Source organism: Silene latifolia, chromosome X, assembly GCF_048544455.1.
Source record: "Silene latifolia isolate original U9 population chromosome X, ASM4854445v1, whole genome shotgun sequence".
NCBI lineage: Eukaryota > Viridiplantae > Streptophyta > Magnoliopsida > Caryophyllales > Caryophyllaceae > Silene > Silene latifolia.
The window spans coordinates 9,585,695-9,600,220 of record NC_133537.1 but is presented as its reverse complement, the minus strand read 5'-3'; the positions used below and the strand labels follow the sequence as shown (position 1 = coordinate 9,600,220).

The 14,526-nt window shown below is 33.9% G+C and overlaps 1 long non-coding RNA gene across 1 annotated transcript; it reads right to left on the bottom strand.

Moving 5' to 3' along the window:
* Nucleotides 1-1,608: 1,608 nt before the first annotated feature.
* Nucleotides 1,609-13,944, bottom strand: LOC141622787 (uncharacterized). The gene is made up of 8 exons (XR_012533100.1): nucleotides 13,587-13,944; nucleotides 13,350-13,466; nucleotides 13,159-13,248; nucleotides 6,387-6,457; nucleotides 5,652-5,706; nucleotides 3,839-3,917; nucleotides 3,204-3,282; nucleotides 1,609-1,752 (listed from the first exon to the last, which is right to left on the bottom strand). It is a non-coding gene; the product is annotated as an uncharacterized LOC141622787 (long non-coding RNA).
* Between the last annotated feature and the right edge of the window lie 582 nt (nucleotides 13,945-14,526).

Below are 14,526 nucleotides of genomic sequence, written 5' to 3'. Positions count from 1 at the left end.
TCACTTCCAAAGTTTCTCCGAAAAACCCTACTTCCTCCGTGTGATTAGTATAAATAGAGACCTTCGGTCTCACATATTTCTCACGCGAGTGTCCGCCCTTCTCTTCTCCCTTTGCATTCTAGACCACGTTCTTACTTTTTGGCGTCTACGTGCTTGAACTTTCGACCACGTAAGCTCGGATCTTTCTGAGTACCAGCCTCGTTTTGCATGACCGACCAATTTGACCAACTCCACAACTAATCAACTTAAATCAACTTTATTCGTTTTCCTCTTAAGAGGGCATTTTCGTCTACATTCGAGTCGAGCATCACTAAACGTTAACTTAGTTCATCTCGTTTCGTCAAACATGTAAGTCTGAGGGTGTAAATCCTTCTTTTGTTTATCGTACTTTACTTATTGTAATCATAATGTAAGGTTTATGTCGAAAGTATTTCTAAAATTGATTTATAAAACCATGCTTTAAATCCCTTTTTACGGATTACCAGAAGATAACCGTCGAGAAAGGACGCAGCAACTGCTGCGCCTCTTCGAAGGGACGTAGCATTTGCTGCGCCTCTTCGTGAGGCTGCCGCAGTTCCTGCTTCCTTTCTTCTTCCTTCGTCTTTTGTCAATTCGTTTCTTTTATTTTGTTTGTTCTCTAATTCTTTAATGTAATGATTTGAACATAATAATTTAACATATTATTCATCATCATTAGTATTTAATTCGCCATTAAATCCCGACTTAAATCCCTTATAATTCATATTTGCGGGTTTTCGTCATTAAAGTCAATCCGGGTTTTAAAGATTCGATTCATTCATATTGGATCTCTGGAATTCGATCTTTGATATATTTCCACCTGTTTATCATATTCATCATTAATTCGTCTTGTTTAGCCTAATTAGTTTGTTCAATTCATTAATTAACCATTTTAATCATATAATTAATTCGTGTTAATTAGTTGCATTCATGTTTATTGCTTTTATGACCATCCATCACATGTAAATAACATATTAATCACTTTCATCCGAGTCAATCATTCATAATCAATCATTAAATTCACCAATTAACATTAACGATTTGCAATTCCGGCTTCACAGCCAGAACTGAGACAAGGAACAGACGCAGCAACTGCTGCGCCTGTTCCTGGTTGATTTCTGTCTCTGAACTCCCGTTTTGCCTTTGCCTAGTTTACTAATCCCCCCTACTACTAAGAGAATAAAAATCTCTTAGTAGTTTCCCGCCCAACTCCCCCCTCCTTTAATGGGCCCGTGCTTTATGTACATAAGTCATCACAAATAAGATGCTGATTAATGGGCCTTTGCTGAGTTGAGCCCACTATCTAATTAAGAATATAGAAACACACTTATTTCAAGGTATAACCAAAAAATTGCTTTCAACGTATAACCCAAAAAATCTGTTTGACTTTTCTAGGTATGGAAACAAAATATTTTCCCACTGATTACACCACCATAAAAATTGCTTTCAACGTATAACCCAAAAAATCTGTTTGACTTTTCTAGGTATGGAAACAAAATATTTTCCCACTGATTACACCACCATTCTCACGTATAACAAGATCTCATTACAACCAACCAAAATATTTTTTTGGTTTTTCATTTGCTTCAAAAATTGTTTCTACATAATTTCGCAGATCTCATTACAACCAACCAAAATATTTTTTCCGCAAATACTGTAGATCAATTATATACCTATTCTTGAACTGTAGATCAAAAATACCGTAGATCAAAATATGGTCTCAATTCTGAAAATCTGCAGTCAAATATATCAATTCAAAAATACTGTAGATCAAAATATGGTCTCAATTCTGAAAATCTGCAGTCAAATATATCAATTCATTTGATCAAATATAAGAAAATATCATTATATTATATTTGAGGCAAGGTTTGTATATTCAATTCCCTTCCATTCACAATATTATATCTTCATATAACTATATAACCATCACAATCCTGTAACAATACCACCACAACTCATCGACATCTCAATACTTTTTCAATATTTTTTCAACTACTACCAATGGCATCTCAAGCCCGACTTCTCAATCTCATAGGTCATATTGACAATAGCAAGGAAACCTGGAGAATCAAAGTCAGGGTTGCTAGACTATATGAAGTACCTTCATGGACTAATCCCAAAGAGATATGCCGTATTGAAATGATACTTCTAGATGAAAAGGTAATAAATATATCTATTTACTTTTTACTTTTTTTTATTCAATACATTAATTTCTACATTTATATTGCTACAGAATGACAAGATTCAGGCATCTGTGAAGGACAAGCTGATTAGAGTATATCGACCTCTCATTCATGAGGGTGAACTTTATACCATTTCCAATTTTTTGGTACTTGAAAATAATGACAAGTTGAAAACATGCAAGAATAAATGGAAGATCAACTTTCACAGAAACACATCTGTAAAAGATTGTCCACCCATAGGAATTGATAAATTTGGTTTTGAAATGGTTTCCTTTCAAAATATCTTTGACCAACTGCCATTGCCTAATGTTTTCATTGGTATGTTTTCATAAATTTAATAATAAATATGAAATTCTATTAAAATTATTGCTAATATGTCCCTACATTTACAACATTTTCAATATCTCTATATGCAGATATTATTGGTTGTCTGAAAGGTAAGAGCCCCGTTGAGATCGTATGAGATGAGGATGGAAAAACAACGAAAAAAATGACTATCAAGCTACGTGATGAAAAGTATATAATTTGAATTTATAATTTTCATCCCTATAAATATAATTAATATAACCTCTTCTGAGTTCTGACCATGTCATTTGTTTTGTTTTAGTTCACTTATCCTAGAGGTCTTGCTATGGGGTGACTATGTCGACTTGCTACTCAACTACGTGGATTCTCATCCAGAAAAGAGAGTTGTTGTCATTGTGCAATTTGCCAAGCTTAAATATTTCAACAGTAAATCTTTTTAACATGTATTATTAGCTTCTCAAACATATAGTTTTCTGGATATTCTTTTATTAACCCAAATCTATTATAGGGATTCCTTATGTGTCCAACTCATTCTACGCAACTAAACTATTGTTGAACAAAGACTGTGAGGCTACAACTTCTTTCTTAGAAAGGTATGCATTTATAAAATGAATTGAAATTCTACAAATATGCGTATCACATCAGGAATTTAACACTCTGCATTTTAGATATGGAGATACGGATGACGATGCTTACCTTCTGGAAGAAATAGGTGTAGGTCGATCATTGTCCATTCAAGAGGAATTCTTGAGTTTGACCAAGAGAGTTCAAATTGCTGATATCGTGGCCATAAAAGAGGTAAAAGACATAATTAGGGTGATTTAATTAATAAATAACATAATTATAACATCTACTTTAATTTTATATATGCAGCCTTGCTTTTGTGCCGTGGTTGGGACAATTAAACGTGTAGAGACACAACATGATTGGTTCTATTCATCTTGCAAGTTGTGCGCTACAAAGGTTACCATGAATGATAATGGAACTTTCTACTGTTTCAAATGCAAGAAGACAGTGAAGTTTGTTTCCACGAGGTAAAGTCCACCTTAACATATACTTAAACTGTAAGCAATATCATATGTTATTCCACTTTTACCCAATTAAATACACTACACATATTCATCCAATCCTTTGAAAAAATTGTAGATACAAGGTTGTATTTAAAGTTGAAGATGACAGTGGTTCAGCATCCTTACTGATGTTTTGTCGCGAAATGATACAATTGATACAAAATACGGCTGTAGATTTACGTGAAACTTTGATCAAGGTCTGCTATTTCCACACCTATTAATCTCTAAATCATGAATAAACAAATATTAATTTATGTATACCTGTGTTATTCAAATTTTGCAGAATGGCGAGGATGGACTTTTTCCTATTGAGTTTGATGACCTCCTGGAGAAACAGTTCCTGTTCAAGCTTAACATTAGCGAATATAACTTATCAAAAAACTATAAAGTTTACACGGTCAGTCGCATAACCGATGATCCTGAGTTGTTGAGTGCACACTTTGCCCTCTTACAGACACAAGAGGTTTGGTTATAGCAATAAATAAATATTTTGGCTACCGTCACATTTCAAACTATTCTTTTTAAATTATTGTACTATTCTCTTACAGCTTTACAATGTGAGTGATGCTGCAACTGCTACTGCTGGAACGTCTCAAACTATATCATTCATCAACGAAAATGAAAGTGTGAGTGTCATTGGTGATAATAGTGAGATGAATTCAAGCGACGCTTGCAACATAACCCCAAGTAAGAGAGGAATAGAAGAGGTTGTCCCCGGTGAACTATATATACTAGGCGAGGAAGGCCAGAGCTCAGCCATTAGGCCAAGGATTGTTGTTAAGGTCGAAAAGGATGTCTAGAGTTTTTAAGAAGTTAGTAAGAACTTTCATTGAATAAGTGGTTTCTAATCACCACATTTAGATTAATGATTTTGATATTTGCTATTTGAGATTTATTATTGTGACACAATTTATATGAATTTCCCTGGATTTATCATATTTATCTTCATAGACATCAGTTAACTCCATCAGACAACTAACTACCTCAGTTTAGTCGTAAAAAACCAGCGCATTAATGAGGTAAATAAGAAGGAAATTATTATCCACGGATGAAAATATAAAGTAAATCATATAACCTGGACAATGTTTAATAAGATTTTTTTCGGTATTGGTATGTCCGTTAGATCGTTCAAATGAACATTTCATTAACCTGGACAGTGGACACCAACAAAAACTACATAGACATTGGTAAAAACCAAGTAACAATCAAAGGAGCTATACATAATATGATCATAAAAAGTTAAAGAGAAGTGCAAAGGTTTTGTCCCCTTTACCTGCTAATGAAGGTGAACCTATACATGATGTCGCCACTTCACAGGTTATTTTCAGAGATTACCTAACATTAATTTAGTATTAATCCAATTAGCGTTGTCATCAGGTTTACGATCACACATTAGATTTTATAACTGATTAGAAGTTGTGAACTTAAGGTAAACATAAACATGCACTGTGAACTGTGAAGCCTGTGCCAGACAATTTAAGAAGAAAATACTCAAAATAGTGATGAATACTGAAGCCTCCTTATTTTTTACATAGGTTTCTTCGCCTTTATTGTAACAAAAAAAATTTGTATGGAAGGAAATGCAAAATAATATTCTCTTCATGAAGGATGCCATGTTTAATGTTATTACCCTTTTTTCACCCAAAAATCACGGAAATCTTTATCCTTTCCCATATCAGAATATGGTATATTCTGTAAATATACCATATTACACAAAAAAAATTCAAAAATATTACTTTTAATGCAATTTCCCTATTCTCAGCCAAAGATCAAGGAAATCATTATCCTTCCCTAATATAGTTATATTTGATTACAATAATTGTTTATAATCTTATTAGTGGAGAGATGGTAGAGATTGTTAATTTATGTCAGAAAGGTAAAATTGTGCATGCTTAAGTTGATCATGGATAAACTAAAATCAAATCATGATATATCCAACAGGAAAGATGTACCCAAACAGAAACGTCAACGAACAACCAACGCTCAACCAGGTAAAATAAATGCAATACGTAAAACTAAGTTAATCCTCTATATTTATGTAGGTAAATGAGCTATGTCAATTCTGAACAGGTACCTTCATATGTGCAGGGATTCATGACGGCCTTTGTATAAGTCACACGCGATCACCCCTGTCAAACATTACAAATCGTTACACTCCAGGTAACAGTACATTGTAAACATTAACAGCACCTGTTCTATTAAATACGTACATCCTTATATTTGCTACAAGTAGTTTTAATAGTTACGACGGATTATCAGACATGCTACTATGATGTTCTACCAATTTCCTTGATTGATATTTTTATTCAATTCTGAACATTTACCTTGATATGTAAACTGTCAGGCTCACGGTCACAATTAGTGGATACTACTAACACTCAGTGTGACAGCCTTCATATAAGTAACACACGATCATCCCCGTATTTCAGTAAAGGTAGTAATACTTTGTTCAACGTATGTCCAAGATATAAGATACATATATCATTTACCTTATACTCTTATGCAGAGAATGAATTTCAGAACGCTAGAGACGCTTTAATCAATTGTAAGTACAACTTTAACATTAAGCACATTCACCGATACATTTTTTTACTGTTTGCTATATTTAGTTTATTGTACACAATTCATCAAACCTAAATATCGTATATCCTCCGGCAAAAGAGTATTACATGCACCGTGTTCACAAACACAGCAACCCACATGTACGTATTAACGTAATGATTTTATTGTAGTGTAGTTCTGTGTTTTATTTGTTTTGTATGCAGAATTAATATTATTCACATTATTTTATTAAAACTGAAAAACTCACCATATATTGCATCCAAAAAAAAGCTTCGCACGGTAGCTCCAGCAGGTCACCTGTCACATCACTTCTCACACCTGGCAAACATGTTATTCAAAGCCGAAGAATAATTAGATCAGTAACTCGAAGCATTGATCTAGAAATTGATCAAATGGAATTGGAACATTCCACTAATACAACTGATGCACTAATGAGTCCAACTGCAAGTGATCACACCACAAACAGTACCACGGTGGTGCATGATAACAACGAATCAAGTGACTCTGAAGATGATTATGAAGGTATAAATTTTTTTAATTTACTACTTTTTCATTATACAATTTATTACTATGATTGACACATTAAATTTTGTAGGTTATTGGGACATTGGCGATTCTATATGGACATGCACAGAATGCAAAGCAAAAATGTGGTACCAAGAAAGAAAATTAAAATGTCAAAACACTACATCTCCTCAGTTCACATTATGTTGCGGGAATGGGAATATCACCTTACCTCTATTAAAAAGCCCACCAGAAACTCTTACTGATCTCTATTCTAACAATGACGTAAAAAGTAAACACTTTTTACAAAACATAAGGGCTTACAACATGATGTTTTCATTTACATCCATGGGAGGCAAGGTTGATAATTCAATCAATCAAGGGAGGGGACCATATACTTTCAGGCTCCATGGTCAAAATTACCATCGAATAGGGAGTCTTTTACCAGAAGATGGTTCGACTCCAAAATTCGCTCAATTATATATATATGATACTGACCATGAGGTCAAAAACAGAATGTCTTACTTCAGGTACTCAGTTTTAGTATTTTATAACTACCTGAGTATATAATGATTTTTTTTTGTCCCATAATATAAATATTTAATGGTATTTTTCAAATTGCAGTAAAAATCCTTTGAGCGAGGACATCGCCAAAAGTATTCAAGACATGCTAGATGAATATAACAACTTGACAAAATCATTTAGAATGGCAAGAGATCGCTTAGGATATGATGATGATTCAAATGTCAAGCTAAAGCTCATAGGGAGGAGGCAAAAAGATGCTCGAACTTACAACCTACCAACTGTAGATGAGCTTGCAATGTTAATAGTTGGAGACGTTGAAAACTCTGACGTAAGAGATTTAGTTCTTGAGAGAAAAGACGGCAGATTGAAGAGAATTAGTGAACTTCATCCTTCATATCTTGCTATGCAATACCCTATCTTATTTTCTAGAGGGGAAGATGGTTATACAGTTGAGATAGGCTTTCATGGTAACACAACTCTTAAGAGGAAAAAGATTAGTATGAGGGAATGGTTTGCTTATCGAATTCATGAAAGATTGGGTGAGGCTACTACTATATTATGTGCGCGCAAATTATTCCACCAATTTTTGGTTGATGCCTTCACAATGATAGAAAGTCAAAGGCTCACATATATTAGAATGAACCAAAAAAAATTCAGAACTGACATTAAGAGGAATCTAACAGATGCTCTTAATAGAGGAGATAATGATTCTTCATCCATTGGTAAAAGGCTTGTGTTACCTTCGTCCTTCCCTAATGGTGATCGGTTCATGATCGAAAATTATGGAGATGCTATGGCAAACTGTAAATGGTTTGGTTTCCCAGATCTTTTCATTACTTTCACATGTAATCCATTGTGGCCTGAAATTGTAAGACATGTCAAAGAGCGAGGTCTCACGCCTGATGAGAGGCCTGACATAATAACTCGGGTATTCAAGATAAAGCTTGATCAGCTTATCAACGACATCAAGAATAAAAATATATTCGGCAAGGTGCAAGCTGGTACGTTTTTATATTTTTGTTCTTACAGCGTCATATTAATATTAAAGAAAAGGAATATTTTATTATTATATTTTTAAAAAAACTTGACTTTTTATTAAATATGCAGTTGTGTACACCGTAGAATTCCAGAAAAGGGGTTTACCACACGTTCATATCGTTCTGTGGCTGCATCAAGATGACAAAATTAAAAACCCACAGGACATTGACAAATTTATTGCAGCTGAGATACCGGACAAAGAAAGTGAACCCCTTTTGTATCGTGTTGTAACACAACATATGATGCACGGTCCATGTGGTAGAGATTTCATCCAATCACCGTGTATGACAAATGGGAAATGCTCCAAGTACTTCCCAAAGGAGTTCTCGGATCACACCTCTGTGGATAAGGATGGTTTTCCAGTTTATAGGAGGAGGGATGATGGTAGATGTGTAAGAAAGAAAGGAAAGCTTCTAGACAATAGAAATGTTGTTCCATATAATCCTACACTTTTGATAAAGTATCGTGCTCACATCAACGTAGAGAGGTGCAATCAAACATCTTCCATCAAGTACTTATTCAAATATATCAACAAAGGACATGATCGTGTCACTGCGTCAGTTTCACATGCACAAACTGATGAAGCTATTGATGAAATTAAAAACTATTATGATTGTCGTTATATTTCAGCATGTGAAGCTGTGTGGCGGATTCTCGGATTTCCAATTCACTATAGATGGCCCCCTATAGAGAGGTTGAGATTTCACCTACCTGATGAACAAAGTGTGGTTTTTGAGGACGAGGATGATATTGAAGATGTGATAGAAAGACCTTCCACGGATAGAACAATGTTTTTGGCTTGGATGGACCGCAACCGCATAGATGCGAATGCCAAACTACTGACATACGTGGAGTTTCCAACAAAATATGTTTGGAATAATAAAGTTAAAGAATGGACTCCTAGAAAACGTGGATTTACTATAGGTAGAATTTATCACGTGCCGCCAAATTCGGGTGAAAAATACTATCTTAGAGTACTACTAAACCATGTCAAAGGACCAACATGCTATGAAGATATAAGGACAGTAAATGGAGTGCCATATGATACTTTCAGAGACGCATGCTATGCTATGGGCCTACTTGATGATGATCGCGAGTACGTTGATGCGATTGAGGAGGTAAGTACATGGGGTTCAGCACATTACATGAGATATTTATTTGCGACGCTACTGATGTCCGGAAGCATGGCTAGACCTGAAATAGTTTGGGAGCGATCATGGAAGTACCTTTCAGAAGATATTCTCTACCATCAGAGGCGTTTCCTCCAAAATAAAGGTACTGTACCATTTATATTATTATAAATAATTTAATTAAAATTTATGTCACGCTTAACATTTCTTTTTTACATTTATTTATTCATACCTGCAGATTTACAACTTACTGAAGATCAATTAAGAAATCTTGCATTGGCAGAGATTGAAAAGATACTTCAAAAGAATAGAAGTACTCTAAAAAATCACCCTAATATGCCACTTGCTGATGAAGAACTTCTAAATAATGATCATAACAGACTTATTCAGTTAGAGCGTGGATACGACCGCAAGGCTTTAAAACAAGAATGTCAACTCAATCTCGGAAAGATGACCACGGAACAGAGAGGAATATTTGATGAGATTATGGAGGCAGTTATGCAAGGTACAGGAGGTGTGTTCTTCATTTACGGCTTTGGCGGTACAGGAAAGACTTTTATTTGGAAAACTCTTTGCGCTGCATTACGCTCAGGTGGTGACATAGTGTTACCTGTTGCGTCAAGTGGTATTGCGTCACTACTTCTACCCGGAGGAAAGACTGCTCATTCAACGTTTCGTATTCCTTTAAGTCCAACCGAGAGCTCAACATGTGAAATCAGACCAGGGACCGAATTGGCTGACTTACTACGTCTAACAAAGCTTATTATTTGGGACGAAGCTCCTATGTTAAACCGCTTTTGCTTTGAAGCATTAGATAGAAGTCTGAGGGATATCTTCCGGTCACCAGATAAGCCATTCGGCGGCAAAGTCGTAGTATTTGGTGGTGATTTCCGGCAAATCCTGCCGGTCATCCCTAAAGGTAGCAGGCAAGACATTGTTCACTCCGCAATCAATGCATCCTACTTGTGGAGTTTTTGCAAAGTTCTCCTACGACCAAAAATATGAGGCTTTTATCAAGCGATAAAGAGGTGAATTTACGTGAAGTATCTGAATTCTCAGATTGGATTCTAAAGTTAGGAGATGGAACACTTGGTGAGCCTAATGACGGGGAAGCAACCATAGAAATACCACCTGAGATGCTTATTCAAGAAGGACAAAACCCAATTGTTGCCATTGTCGAAAGCACATATCCGTCGGTTCTAGATAACCTTATGAATGCAACCTATTTTCAGGAAAGAGCTATTCTTGCTCCTACTCATGAAGAGGTTAATATGGTAAATGATTATATTCTTTCAAAAGTGTCAGGTGAAGAGAAGATTTACCTAAGTTCTGATAGCATTTGCAAATCCCAAATATTGGATGCTTTTGATGAGAGTGCATATTCAACTGAATTCTTAAATAGTATAAGATGCTCTGGGATGCCAAATCATGAATTAAGACTAAAGATTGGTGTTCCGGTAATACTATTAAGAAACCTAGACCAGGCAGGTGGATTATGCAATGGTACAAGACTTGTGATTACGAGGTTGGGTGAACGTGTGATTGAGGCAAAAATAATATCAGGTAGAAATATTGGCCACAAAGTCGTCATTGCTCGAATGACACTAAGCCCGTCTGATACTACGCAAATTCATTTCAAGCTACGCCGGAAGCAATTCCCGATTGTGGTATCCTTCGCGATGACGATAAACAAGAGCCAGGGTCAATCGTTGTCACATGTTGGGTTGTTCCTACCACGGCCAGTTTTCAGTCATGGGCAATTGTACGTTGCTGTGTCGCGTGTCACAAGCAAACAAGGGTTAAAGATATTGATTTGCAACAACGAGAATGTTTTAGGAAACACTACGGACAATGTAGTGTACAAGGAAGTGTTCGAGAACTTGGCATGAGGTTAGAGGACCTCATAATTCATGAGGTAAGAACTTCGCTATTGTGTCATAATGCTTAAATGTTTAAACTAGATTTATTCTATCTATACTTTGCAGATATATCTTTTTTTTTAACTTATACATGTGTTAGAGTAATCCAATCTACTACAAATCGTGTCTTTTGTTAATATAGCTGTTTAACTCAAACTATTTTCCAAAAAGACCATCTTATAAATTTAATTACCGCAATGAAAATTTAAGTTATAAAGTTGCCAAAAAAAAGCTAAACTATAATCTAATTTACTATATTCCGTCAAAATAATAAAAAAAATTAAAAATAAATTGAAAAAATTCTACTAAATTAAAAAATGTTATTATTTTAAAATTTTTTGATTTTCAAAAATTAAATATATAGCCTATGAAATTACTTTTGACTGAAGGAATATGAATTTTTTTTTTAGAGTTTCTAAGAATAAACCATATGTCATTTTCATACGACATCATATATTTTATATATAAAAAAAATCGAAGAATATGCAAATTTCCTTTTAACATTAAAATCAGTGTATTTCTTTTGAGGAATACTGAGAATATTTCATAGACAATGTGAAGAAGTAAAAAGATTGTAAAATTAGGACAATATCTATACTTACCAAAATTTAATACTGAGACAATATAAATTAAATTAAAAAAGTAATCTGAATTTGACCTTAGTCGAGATTTCTCCTCCAAAGTTATACACCTTCCTAATTACTAAACTAAATAATAAACAAGATATCATCTTATAAAATAGGAGAATCGAGCCAAGACTAAAACTGATAAAGATCATGACTTTGTAAGATTAACTAAAGATTTTTTTTCTAAAATCAGTTCACTGAGTATTTTTACTTTTTATATCATTTTCGTATTTTATGAAAATAAATTTGTGAGAATATCTTTAATAACCATAATTTGACATTTTGAATATATAAATCAAATCAAATATGTAAACTTTATGAATTTTCAAAATCAAAATCTATTATCCAAAAAATACTTATCATATATAGGTCACAAACATATGCTATGTATTGACTGAAATATTATAGTTTTATACATCCAAAAAACCAAAAAAAATGCCCTATACAATGAGGTTAAGTTTCCACCTCCCTGATGAACGGATAGTTGTGTTTGGGGATGAAGATGAAACTGAAAATGTCACAAATACGCCAAAAGATATGTTTTTGGCTTGGATGGATCATAATAGCAAAGATGAAAACTCCAGAGTACTAACATACGCAGAGTTTCCAACAAGATATGTGTGGCACATGGATACTAAAGAGTGGTGTCGCAGAACACGTGGAATAGTAATAGGTAAAATTTATGATGTGGCTCCAAATTCAGGTGAAAAGTACTACCTTAGGATATTACTTAACCATGTTAAAGGACCTACATCTTATGAAGATATTAGGACCGTAAATGGAGTGTTATATGATACTTTTAGACAAGCATGTTATGCCTTGGGACTACTAGATGACGATCAGTAACGCGAGTACGAACGCGTTGTAGTCACTGTAAGTTATTATTTAGATTTGGTTCGCCTATCCGAATTATATTGATATGTTTATATGTTTAATTAATAGTGTCGTACAAATATGAACTTACACAAATTTCTTTACATTTCAGATTGACCCGGGCTTTCGTATCGCCATCATTCAGTTTCATCAAACTGAAATATGTCTTCTTCCAGAAACAAATCATTTGTAACTCTTTTATTGTTGTTATACCTTTTATCAAGTTTTTAAAATAATAAGTAAACTTTATCTTAAACTTTTGGCCTTGCTTATACTATGTACTAAGGATCTAATCATAGTATTCCGTCTGTACTGTTTTATTGACTAAAAAACAACAACAAACAACACAACAGGCAAGATTATTGTACCTTTATGGAAAATAAAATTAATGTTGAGTAGCTTACCAGTTACTATTCCAATCCAAAATAAGCACGTTTTGCCTATCTACCTTCTGTCGGGTTTCTTAGTATCCGTCTTTGGTTCAAACAGCTCTTCTATTTGAACAGCAAACAGAGAAAGTAAATACTTTCCATTCAAACAGTTCTTCTACAAACTTTAAAAAGACCTCTTAAAATATCGGAGGGGACAAATTTACCTGAGCAATATGCAAACGACAAGATGGTTCAAAACCATCATAGCAGATTGGTTCATCTTTGTGGGCAATAAGATTCCTAAGCTCATCTTCCTAAATGCACTCTTTCCCATTGCCACCCTAACAATTTAGTACACACATAAATACACACACACATAACAAGGCTACATATAAGTAAATGGGAGAACGAATTAAGATAAAATAATCCGATTGGATTTGATCGAAAGGATTTCCAATTACCTTAATTTGATTATGATTGGAAGTAAGATGGTTGAGAGGATGGTCAATGCATGCATCGGTTTCAGATTGTGAGTAATCCATCGCTGAAGACAAATATACTTTGGATTTGATCGAAAGGATTTCCAACTACTCCGTAGATCGGTCATTGTTGATAGCTAGACTGTCGAGTTTGATGATATGTGGAATGTAACGATGGATATCGCCGGCGGTGGGATGAGTTTTGTTGTGATGAGATTTGATCGACATTTTGATGAAAACAAAGGGGTAATGGATGGGTTTGGTGAGGGATTGGATAAGGTTTAGATTTTACATTTTTTTTTTTTAAATGAATATGGAGTATCAATTAGTTTAATAATTTGATATGTGTCAAATTTTGATGAATTTTCTTATATGAAATAGAAAGTGAAATTTTAGTTTAATAATTTTAAAATCGTCTTTTTAAACGCGTAGAAAATTATTTCGACCGTTTTTTTATAAGGTTAATAGGTTTTTTAAATTATAATTTACATCTAATTTATTTTCATAAATTAGTACCCCTTATTAATCTAACATTATAGTATTATTATTGATAGTTAGGAACAAGACTAAGTGAGTTTCAACTATCTTTTACGGTAATAAACTTTATTTTTTTCCTCCTTGCTAATATTATATCTACTATATTATAGCATTAACTTAAAAGTACCATATATTTTATGCGCAAATGCAATTTTATTGTATTTTCCTCTATATAAACAAAATCTTAAAAATGCCGTGCTGTAGCACGGGTCCTATACTAGTTATGTATTAACTAACTATTATCCGTATTATCACTCATAATTTGTTCGTATATTTATTTATTCTTTCCCAAATTATCCGTTTTAAAAGTATTTTCGACATAAATCATTAATCCCATTGTAATTATTGTAATTTTCATTATTGTATTTATTGTATTTCTTTTATC